This window comes from Pinus tabuliformis, chromosome 4_2 (genome assembly GCF_031772625.1).
Source record: "Pinus tabuliformis cultivar Carrire ecotype Pingquan chromosome 4_2, CPIR1, whole genome shotgun sequence".
Classification (NCBI taxonomy): Eukaryota; Viridiplantae; Streptophyta; class Pinopsida; order Pinales; family Pinaceae; genus Pinus; species Pinus tabuliformis.
Genome location: NC_142304.1, coordinates 489,913,783 through 489,924,453, shown reverse-complemented (window position 1 = coordinate 489,924,453; position 10,671 = coordinate 489,913,783).

Below are 10,671 nucleotides of genomic sequence, written 5' to 3'. Positions count from 1 at the left end.
TTCGACCTCTCTTGGAGAGTACATATATGTTATCTCTCCTCCACCATAAGGCACTTCGAATCATCTCATCATCTCTGCGGATATCTGCGAAGGTCTGGGGTGATTATCTCTATGATTATGATATATGCGAAGGACTGATCTCATCATCTTTGTGATGTATGCGAAGGTTGGTGGCTCATTATCTCTGTAACATATGCGAAGGATTGTGGCTCATAACTATGTGGATATGCGAAGGATTGTGGCTCATAACTATGTGGATATGCGAAGGTTGGTGGCTCATTATGTTTGTAATATATGCGAAGGACTGTGGCTTATATATCTGTGGATATGCGGAGGTTGGTGGGTCATTATCTCTGTAACATTTGCGATGGTCTATGGTTCATATCTTTGTGGATATGCGAAGGTTGGTGGCTCATCATCTCTGTGACATATGCGAAGGTTTGAGGCTCATTTGTCTATGATATCTTGACTATGGAAGAGATATTTTTGGACTTCTTGTGATCTGTAGTTGACATAGTTGCAAATTTTCTTGGAGAGCAGATTTGTGACATTTCTATCTTGGCATCTTGGAGGGTTGGCTTGACAATTGTGGGAGGTCATCTTGCTGGTCAATTTTTGTGTATATCTTGATATCTTGACTGAAAAAAATCAGATGTACTAATTGGCTAAATTGAACATTTTCTCATAAGGAAAGAATTACCATGTTTCCCCCCTTGTGGGGTTTTGTACCATGACATTTTGGTCTCTTGTATTATTGTTTCACTACTGATTTAGTGATCTTAATTGTAGAAATTTTCAAAGTATAATTCCTTAATGATTTGAATGCTATAAGAAGTCATTTTTCTGTGGTCAAGAGAAGTCCGAAACATGTCATCTACTATGAAGGGCACTGTACTTCAGACAAGTTTGAAAAGGACTAACATTTTGAAGTGTTGTAGATCTGTTTTATATATATCTATATATAAAGCCTAATCCTCAAGGAGATCATGAAAGTTTCCAAATCTGCAAGGAATGTATCGTTAACATTTTCATGCAAAGCTTTTTTGATAACCTTGTCAATGAAGACCATATATATATATATGATGTCTTTTTCATTCTAAAGGATGAAAAAGACATTATGTAACTCAAATTTGCAAATTGTAAGTCATCCCTGTACTATGTGAACAGGGTTGCGGGGGAGCGCCCCCCCCTCTTTCGCTCTCGTTCCCAATTCGCGCTCCGAGTGGGAGCGGCTCCGGAGTGCGCTCCCCAAAAAAAACGCTCCCTGGCTTTTCAGGGGCGTTTAGCCTTTTTTGCAAATTTTTTTTGCAGTGATGTTCCAATTGTAATTTTTTTTCAAAGAAAGAAATAAGTTTTGAGTGGGGCAGCTTAATGATCAAGCCTATGGCCCTAGTATTGATATGCGATTCATGGTAATGTTAAATTCTTAAAGTAAAAGTGACATTCTTCATTTTCATCCTTTTACTTAAATTTTTAACATTACCATGAAATGACTCAGGATGTTTGAGAGTGGTTCCGACCACATTGGATTTCATAAGGAGAAAGTAAAATTTTAGATTTCATTCAAAATCCAGCAGACTTATCAATTTTTCAGGATTTTAGGATTGGGGGATTGCAATGTTTCCGTTGAATTTTGTCATGTATTAGGGTATGGAACTTGTATTTAATCAAGAGCACTAATCCCTCTATGTACCCTGATGTTAGTGACGTTTGTTGTCGAACTCCTCTATCATGACCCTCCTAAAAATCTACGCATCACTCAAACAAAATCTTGACTGGACATGCTATGCTTTTTCTATCTTATGTTAATGCTTAGAGGGTGATATTAATGACAAAGATCCCTATACAGATACAAAGGTAATGACAAAGATACCTTTGGATATTAATGCTTAGAGGGTGATATTAATGACAAAGATCCTGATTTTCCAAGAAGACTAAAAAGTTACACATTTCTCGTGGTGGCAAGATGCCCAAGCATAAGCAATTGATAATAGATTTACTTGTCTTTTCTAGTTTCTAGTAGTTTTTATAACTATTGACTCTTTCATATTTATTATGATATTTTTTTAAACAGTAAATGACAATTTAAGTTTGAAGTTGGCAATTATAACTCATTAGTAATGAATTTATGAATATGATGCTTCATGAAAGTAGAAAATTGTTTCATTTCATTTCATTTTATAACATTTCATTTCATGTTAGATATTATTTGTTGTAATGGTTACACTTAGCTTACAAGTACAACTTTGGTGATCAATGATGATAAATGTTATATATTGAATTTTGAAAGCTTGAAACTTTAAGATTGATGAATCATGAGACTCAATATGTTGTATGTTACTATGTTACCAACTAGTGGACATGGTTGATGAAGATTATAACTTCTAGATGATTGTTGTTATATGGTTCAAACTATGTTTTTTTTGTCTTTTATATCTAATTCATCATTCTACATGTTTTTGTTGACACATATGTATCAAAATATAAAAAATAATATATATATATATATATATATATATATATATATATATATATATAAAACGCTCTGGGATTTGCTCCCAAACTGGGAGCTTCTGAAAATGTCGCTCCCGCACCCGTTTTCGCTCCCGCTCCCCGGTTTCGGTCTCGCTCCGAGTAACACTGTATGTGAATACCAATAAATCAGAGGTGTTCATATTAGAATGATTATGGGTCTATCCTATCTGATGCCCTTCATCAGTCTCGAAGGAATGAGCTTTGAATACGTTCTTCTTCAAGATTCAATGATAAGATGCACAAGAGTTCAAGAGCTTGAGAGTCAGCTTAATATTTTAAAAGGGGGTGATAATAGACCTATATGTATGGCATAACTGATCTATAGGAGGACAGTTGTTTTCAAATTTGAAGTTTGCTGCGTCATCGAACTCTTTGAATGTGAGATATGTATAACCCTTGTTTGGAGTATTCGTTCCCTTATCATCATGAGAAGGAGCTTTGTCAAGAAGGATGAAATATGAGTCTGAATCTTGCATCACAATATTTTTGTTTGGAACTAATAATATGACCTAATCTGAAGACTGTGTCAATGCCATACCTTACAAAAATTATATATGAAGGACAGTTGTGCATACATCTAATGATGGGTGGTATGATGTATTCAAGAATGATTTGGGCTAATTTCAATAGCCTGTGTATAAAGTGCTAAAGATGCAAATTATGCTATGTCTTACTCCATTGAAAGATGTATAACCATACCAAATCAGATTATTGGTCAATTTTGGAAGATGTTACGTAAATTGCAAAAACACCATTTGCTAACATGAACTTTATGCTATTGCACATACCTTGTTGGAATGAGTTAGAGGCCGAGTTCCTCTTCAACTTGAAGGCTGAAGTCATCCTAATACAAGTAATTCATGTGCTGAACTCGATGAACTACTCAGGTTAAGAAGAACAAACCATGTTTAAGCCAAGATTACGTGAGAATAGGTCTATCTTGATAAAAACCTCTCATTGGAAGATCCCTGATCATGACATCTTTATTTGAATAATTGAGATTCTATATGTCAAGATATAATGGATTTGCAAAGTAAAAATTCTAGGGTTTGGAAGACTGAGAGTCTTAGCTATGAAATATTCTAAGGTCTTAATATTTGAATATGTAAGTGAGAATCTAGGGCTTGAAAACCCTAGCAAGTTAAAGTCTTGCATAAAGGGTTTATGGACAAAACCCTAGGATTGTAAGTTTCTAGTAAAAGAAGAAACCTTATATTTTACAAGAAAGGAGTAACATGATGATGATGTTGTAGCTGAACCTGATAAAGTTGCTGATGGATCCAGGAAGACTAGAGATCAAGGGGGAGCTGATATCCTCTTAAAAGATATGTATTTTATATCTCTCTTATTTGATTATTACTATTGTTGTTAATTTTGCTAGTAGTAGTCTTTTATCCTTGAATCCTTTGCTTGGTTGTGACCTAAGTCACCTAACACAGGGGCACGGGACACGTAGGACACAGAAATTCGAGTGTTTGACATTGGCACGTAGACCCCCTGGAAGCGGACAAGTAGGACATGTTATATATTATTTTATTAAAAAACATATAAATATATTAAAAAATAATATTAAATAGATATTTCTTACACAAATTCTCATTCATGATATAAATTTAGACATAAATCTAGATTCTACATTATAAATTCAAAATTTGTAAGCTGTACAATGTAACATTATGCATACAAATACAATTATGACAGAGTCATCAATTTTCCAATAGGAGAAAGGCTAGAAACTGTAGTTTTCTCATTAAGTCACCAAAATCAAAATGTGTTACATAGGTAGACCATAGTAGCAATGCCAATGGCAAATAGAAATAGAAAATACAAAACAACTACAAGGTATTATGTAGCTCATGAGTCATCAATCATCATCATCATCAAAACCAACATCACTCTCATGGTCAACACTGCTCTCGTCTGCTGCATCCTCCTCCTCTGTATCCAATGTAATCTCTGTATCTACTCGTGCGGAGGATGACCCCTCAAGAGTATCAACATCATCAAAAGTGACAGGCTCTAGCATTGGATCATTAAGATCCAAGTTGGCCAATGCCAACTCAACGTTGTTGTCCAAACCCATATCATCGGGAAAGATATCCCATATCTTTGTCTTTCCCTTCAACCACTCATCCCTCTGCCTGTAAATAAGACGAAGGTTGGTGTGCACATACACCATTGTCTCTGCCCTGGACTGTTGAAGCTTGCTCTTCTTGACACTATGCAAATTCCCATATGTGCTCCAATTGCTCTTGCAATAAGAGGATGAAGTCACCTGAGAGAGGAGCCTCATGTTTAACTGATGTAGAGGAGGGCTTGTTGCCCTATGAGTTGCCCACCAAGAATAGGGCTTGTTAGCCCCCCTGTCTCCAATCACATCATAGCCTGCAAATCGACCAGTGCTAGCTAGTGGTAGCGGAAAACTTCGCAAAGGCATCCTCCACCTCATCAAGGGATGCTCTATCCTGAAATACCTGCCTCAACGCATCCTTCGTCCCCTGTGAAATTTCACCATCCATGTGAGGAGGGAATTTGCGGGAAGGTCCCCCATTCAACCACTCATGGCTATAGTCTTTTGTGTTTAATGAGTGAGCCAAACAATGCAAAGGTGTGCAATTCTTGTCCCATCTGCGTACAAGAACATCTTGTATGGTGGTCAAGAAGGCCTCTGATGATTTCTCATACTCAGGGCACTCACTCTATAAAATAATGGTCCTCATAGACTCAATCATGGAACCCCATCCCTCATAAACCTCTCCTAGGATGGGTTGGTCTGTATTTGCAAATCGTAGCAAAGCAACAATAGGGTCCATGATCTTAATAGTGAGATATACCCTCTCCCACCAAGCATTATCGACCACTCTGTCCTTGATTCTTTTTGAGTCTGCTTGATCTGTCTTTCTCCAAAAAGACCAAAACTCTGAAATAACTAAGGCCCCAAGAGCGGTCTTGACCTCCCTCAACCACTTCAACATCATGAATGAAGAGGCAAATCCTGTATCTGCAATCTTCAGCAATGATGGATGGGTGTACTCCAGAACACGTTCTAGGGCACGCTGGACATGCTCCAAGACACATTGGACATGAGAATCCCACGTTCCAAGACCCAAGAATCAGACACATGTCCTAGAGAATCGTGACCAATTTGTGCGATTCAGGACACAAGGAGGGGGGGGGAGGATGAATCCGATTTCTTAGAAGAAGGGGTATTTAAAAAATTCATCTTGCAAGCCCTCCTTAAAGTTTTAAAAGTCCTTTTATTTGTCCAAGGTTTCCTTTGAAGTTTTAAAATAATTTTTTTTAGGGGAGCTTGGGATTTATTTCTATGGAAAATTTTGCTATTGATAAATTTTAAATCCATTCCACATTTTGAAGCATTGTGGTTTATCTTATTGGGATCATTTAATTAACATTAGCATCTCATTTTAGATCTAGACTTGCATCCTAATTTTTGTCTCCTAATTTGCATCATTATTTCTGACTTGCATTACATTAAGCTCTTCCTTTAAGCGCTTCCTTTGAAATAATCTAAGTAGCTTTGGTTTATGTTGAAATCTATGTCACCTCACACGGGGACACGAGATACACAAGACACGAAAATTCGAGTGTCCAACATGGGTACGTTGACCCCCCAGAATAGGGCATGTTATATATATATATTAAAAATTAGATATTTCTTACACAAGTTCTCATTCATGATACAAATTCAGACATAGATCTAGATTCTACATTGTACATTTAAAATTTGTAAGTTTTACAAAGTAACATTATGCATACAAAATTAAAAATACAGTTGCGGCAGATTCATCAATGATCCAATAGGAGAAAGACAAGAAACTGCAGTTTTCTCATTAAGTCATCAAAATAAAAATTTCTTACAAAGGTAGTAGCAATGCCAATGGCAAATGGAAATAGCAAATACAAAACAACTACAAGTACAAGGCAATAGGTAGCTCATGAGTCATCAGTCATCATCATCAAAATCAACATTACTGTCATGGTCACCACTGCTCTCCTCTGCTGCATCCTCCTCTTTTGTATCCAATGTCATCTCTGCATCTGCTGGTGTGGAGGATGACCCCTCAAGAGTATCACCATCATCAAAAGTTACAGGCTCTAGCACTAGGTGATTAAGATCCAAGTTGGCCAATGTCAACTCAACACCGCTGTCCAAACCCATATCATTAGGAAAGACATCCCAGTTTGTGTTTCCCTTCAACCACTCATCCCTCTGCCTGTAAATAAGACGAAGGTTGGTGTGCACGTACACCATTGTCTCTGCCTTGGATTGCTCAAGCCTGCTCTTCTTGACACTATACAAATTCCCATAGGTGCTCCAATTCCTCTTGTAACAAGAGGATGAAGTCACCTGAGAGAGGAGCCTCATGGCTAACTTTTGTAGAGGGTTTGTTGCCCCATGATTTGCCCACCAAAAAAAGGGCTTCTCAGCGTCCTTGTCTCTAATCACATCATAGCCTGCAAATCGACGAGTGCGAGTGGAAAGCTCTGCAAAGGCATCCTCCACCTCATCAAGGGATGCTCTATCGTGAAAAATCTACATCAATGCATCCTTTCTCCCCTGTGATATTTCACCATCCATGTGAGGAGGGAATCTGCGGGAAGGTCCACCATTCAACCACTCATGGCTGTAGTATTTTGGGTTCAATGAGTGGGTTTTTTTGATTTGGAGGATTGGGACCAATTCCTTTTTGGGTCCTGTGAGGAAAATTAAGAGGAAGCTACAACAACAATTTCGGGGCAAATTGGGCATTCCGGCAGGGGATTCAAACCATTTTTAGGTAGCAACAATGGCACAATTTTTGGGCAGTGCAGAGGTAGTTTGGGGGCCGAAATTTCTACTCCTGGGAGCGTCTTTCTCACCTTGGGTTTGCTTCAACTTTCTTACGCAAGCCCAGGTGCACTTGTTCCTTATTATTGTACTCCCATTTATTCCAGAATTAATAAAATGGCTCAACTTATTTGCCCAGTTTCTTGGTGTTTTGATGGTGCATGCTTAATTGTGATTTTATTTGCTATAGCCTAGTTCATGTGTCCGCTATTAACTGTAAATTTCAATTTCGAACATTACAAAAAGGCTTTAAGGATGGGAATCAAGGTCTAGGGATTTGTGATGATACAATATGATAATGTATCCTAGAAACAAGATCTCCAAGATGGAACCAGAGATCTCAAATAAGCCCTTGAAATAAGCAATTGCTTCCACGATAAGTGTTGCTATACTTGAGAAACCTAAGGTGGGTCCACACGAGACCTAGGTTTTCAGGATTTTACCATGAGAGGAAAACCTCCTATATGCACACTAGATCAAGCTAGGACAATGAAGGGGTCAAATGATTAAATTCCTTTGAGTTTTATGTGCAAAGACCCTCAAGAAGACCCTTTACCAAGATGTTCAAAATGATTTTCAGGATGCCAACTAGGGTTTAAGTTTTCTCACAATCCGACCGTCAGAATTGGCTCAAATTTGGAGGAGATCTAAGAGGAAACATCAATGCAGAAGGCTGTCCATGTGGTTTTGCAAGAGCTCCTCTCTATTGCAATACGCAACAAGCCCTAGCAGGCCATCTAGGTTTACGACCGAATTTTTAAAAAAGGGAAAAAAAAGAGAAGGAAAAGGTTTGATCACCAAATTGGATCAGTTTAGTGCCTTGTCGTTGGGCTTTGGAGTCTATGTACTTCGAAATTTGGCTAAAATCGTCTTCAAGGAGGCTAGAAAATGACGTTGTAACAAGCATTGTCTAACATTTACCCACCCAAGATTTATGGACTTTCATGGAGAGGAAACAAATTCTACTCCACTAGGAACATTCATCTACTTGTTATCAATGAGTAACATGCAGACATTTGCATTCTAACATTCTTTTACAATGATATTTAATAATTAGGGGGTGGAAGAACATGAGCTAGTTGCATAATTTCCACACATTAGACATTATTTCATAAGCAAAATTTCCTTAACAAAATTTACTTACAAGATAACAAGAGATATATCCAAATCCAAGATCAAGAAGATGGCTCTAAGAGAACGAAATTTTCAGATCCAAGGATATCAAAATGCATGAAAAGATCTCCAATAGAGAAACCAAGAAAAAGTACGAAATTCTCTTTTGGAGAGCTAATCCCAATCCAAGTGATGATGAGGAATGAAATGAACCTCTCAATAATATGTATGATCCTCAATGGTATTCGAATTAACAAATTAGGCCTAATGATGCCCCTAATAATAAATTAATGTACAAATAACAACATTTTGATGACAAGCCCACCAAAATTCCAAATAGCTCCATAATATGAAAAATATGCCTCTCAAGACGGCCGAAATGATAGACAAGTAGCTATGAGGGCCGTTGGGAGGCCAAATGGAATCCAACAAGTGCCAAAATGAACAAAAGGGCTCCAAATATAGTGATGAAGGGGATGGCCCCTTGATCTCCAAGCAAATGGCCTGTGGTGCCCCTAAGTGGCTGTGGGGGCACCAAATCATCCTCAGGGATCTCCAATTGAATCGAACAAGCATGTATCCCATTTGTAAGGGCTGGAACAATGATGCAAGTCTTTCCTTTGTATCCCATGGTGAGACACAACCCCATCTGGGCCCTGAATCCATTGCCAAGTGTGTGGCGCAAGTGTGTAGCTCGCCGGGCAAGGTGGTGCAGGTACACCATCATCATCATCAAATAAATGGAACACAAGCCAACAATGGGTGGTTCTGAAGGATCCCATGGCATGACTATCTTCTCCGTGCTATAGTGGAGGCCCATGGTTCTCAACACAGACCCTATAAATGCCAATATGACCCTCTAGAGGGCTTGGACGCTGTATAGGAAGACCAAACCTAAGATGGAGACCCACCTGCAATCCTGCATAAGATGTAATGTGTCTCCTTACCTTCCAATACAACAAATCATTAATGTAATTGAGCAAATGAGCTTACAAGTCATGGAACCAAGTGGGCATTTCATAGTGGCATGCCCTTCCATAATGGGCTTTAGAGTGTATAGGTGTCTCCAAGTTCAAGGAGGTTAATCCAGGACCCTATTAAATGGTTTCAATCTCTAACGAAGTGACAGGTCCATGGTACATCTGTCATATAGCAAGTGTTATGTGATATAATGATGGAACAGAGGGGGTATCGAGGAAGTCTCCAAGCCACATGCCATATTACAAGGGTAACTATGATGAGGGAAGCCCACACTTGGGTGTAGAGATGTAGGAGGGAGAAGTCGTGGTACATGAGTTACTTTGACCTTTGTTTTTCCACCCTTCTTGATATATCTTTTTCCTTTTATTGGTTTTTCTTTTACAAATGCTCAGGGCTTCAGGGAATGAGAGCATGATATGTAAGATATAACAGTGATTACCCCCTTAAGGTTGGGCAGTTCATCGCCCACCAGAGGTTGGGATAATCATGGGTTCCTTAATGATGCAGGGGGCAATATGAGTGGCCCTAGGAAATAGGGTAATGCCCATGATGATAGGGGTAGAGCTCATGTTGGCTTTTTCCCATGTGTTAAATTGGTATGTCTTGACCATCTTTTGCATTTTATGGTACATTTCTTGTTGAGAGTGGCCAAATTATGCTTTTTACTTTCTTTTCAGCTGCATCAACCTCCAGGGAAAAGTTCCAGGCCCTATCCAAAGTGTAGACAAGGGGATGGGGAGGCTAACTCCTTGTGGACCTAATGGACAAATGTGGACTTGGATGGGAAATATGTGAAAAAGGGGATTATAATAAGCAGAGGGGAGTGATGTATGTGGTGTTGGGAAGCCGAACCACTCAACCAAAATCGACATTTCCCATGTAGTGCCAGTTTTAAAGCTAGTAGCCAATAAAGGAGATCCCATGGGAATAGGATACAAGGTTAACCACGAAGTTGGACAAGGGGACAAGAGTACAAGCCAAGCCCATTCTTTTCGCGGAATTTCCCCCACTAATCCATGCCCAGAAGTGTCCATGATAAGTAAACAAAACTACCCAACTACATAATGAAAGCCATACCTTCGTGTTTGGAAGGCCCACCTTCAAACATACGATCATTACAAATTGGCGAGGGTGCATAATGGCTGGCTCAGGAGGCAGAGATGGTGGTACATTCAGCTATCTGGGGGCTATAA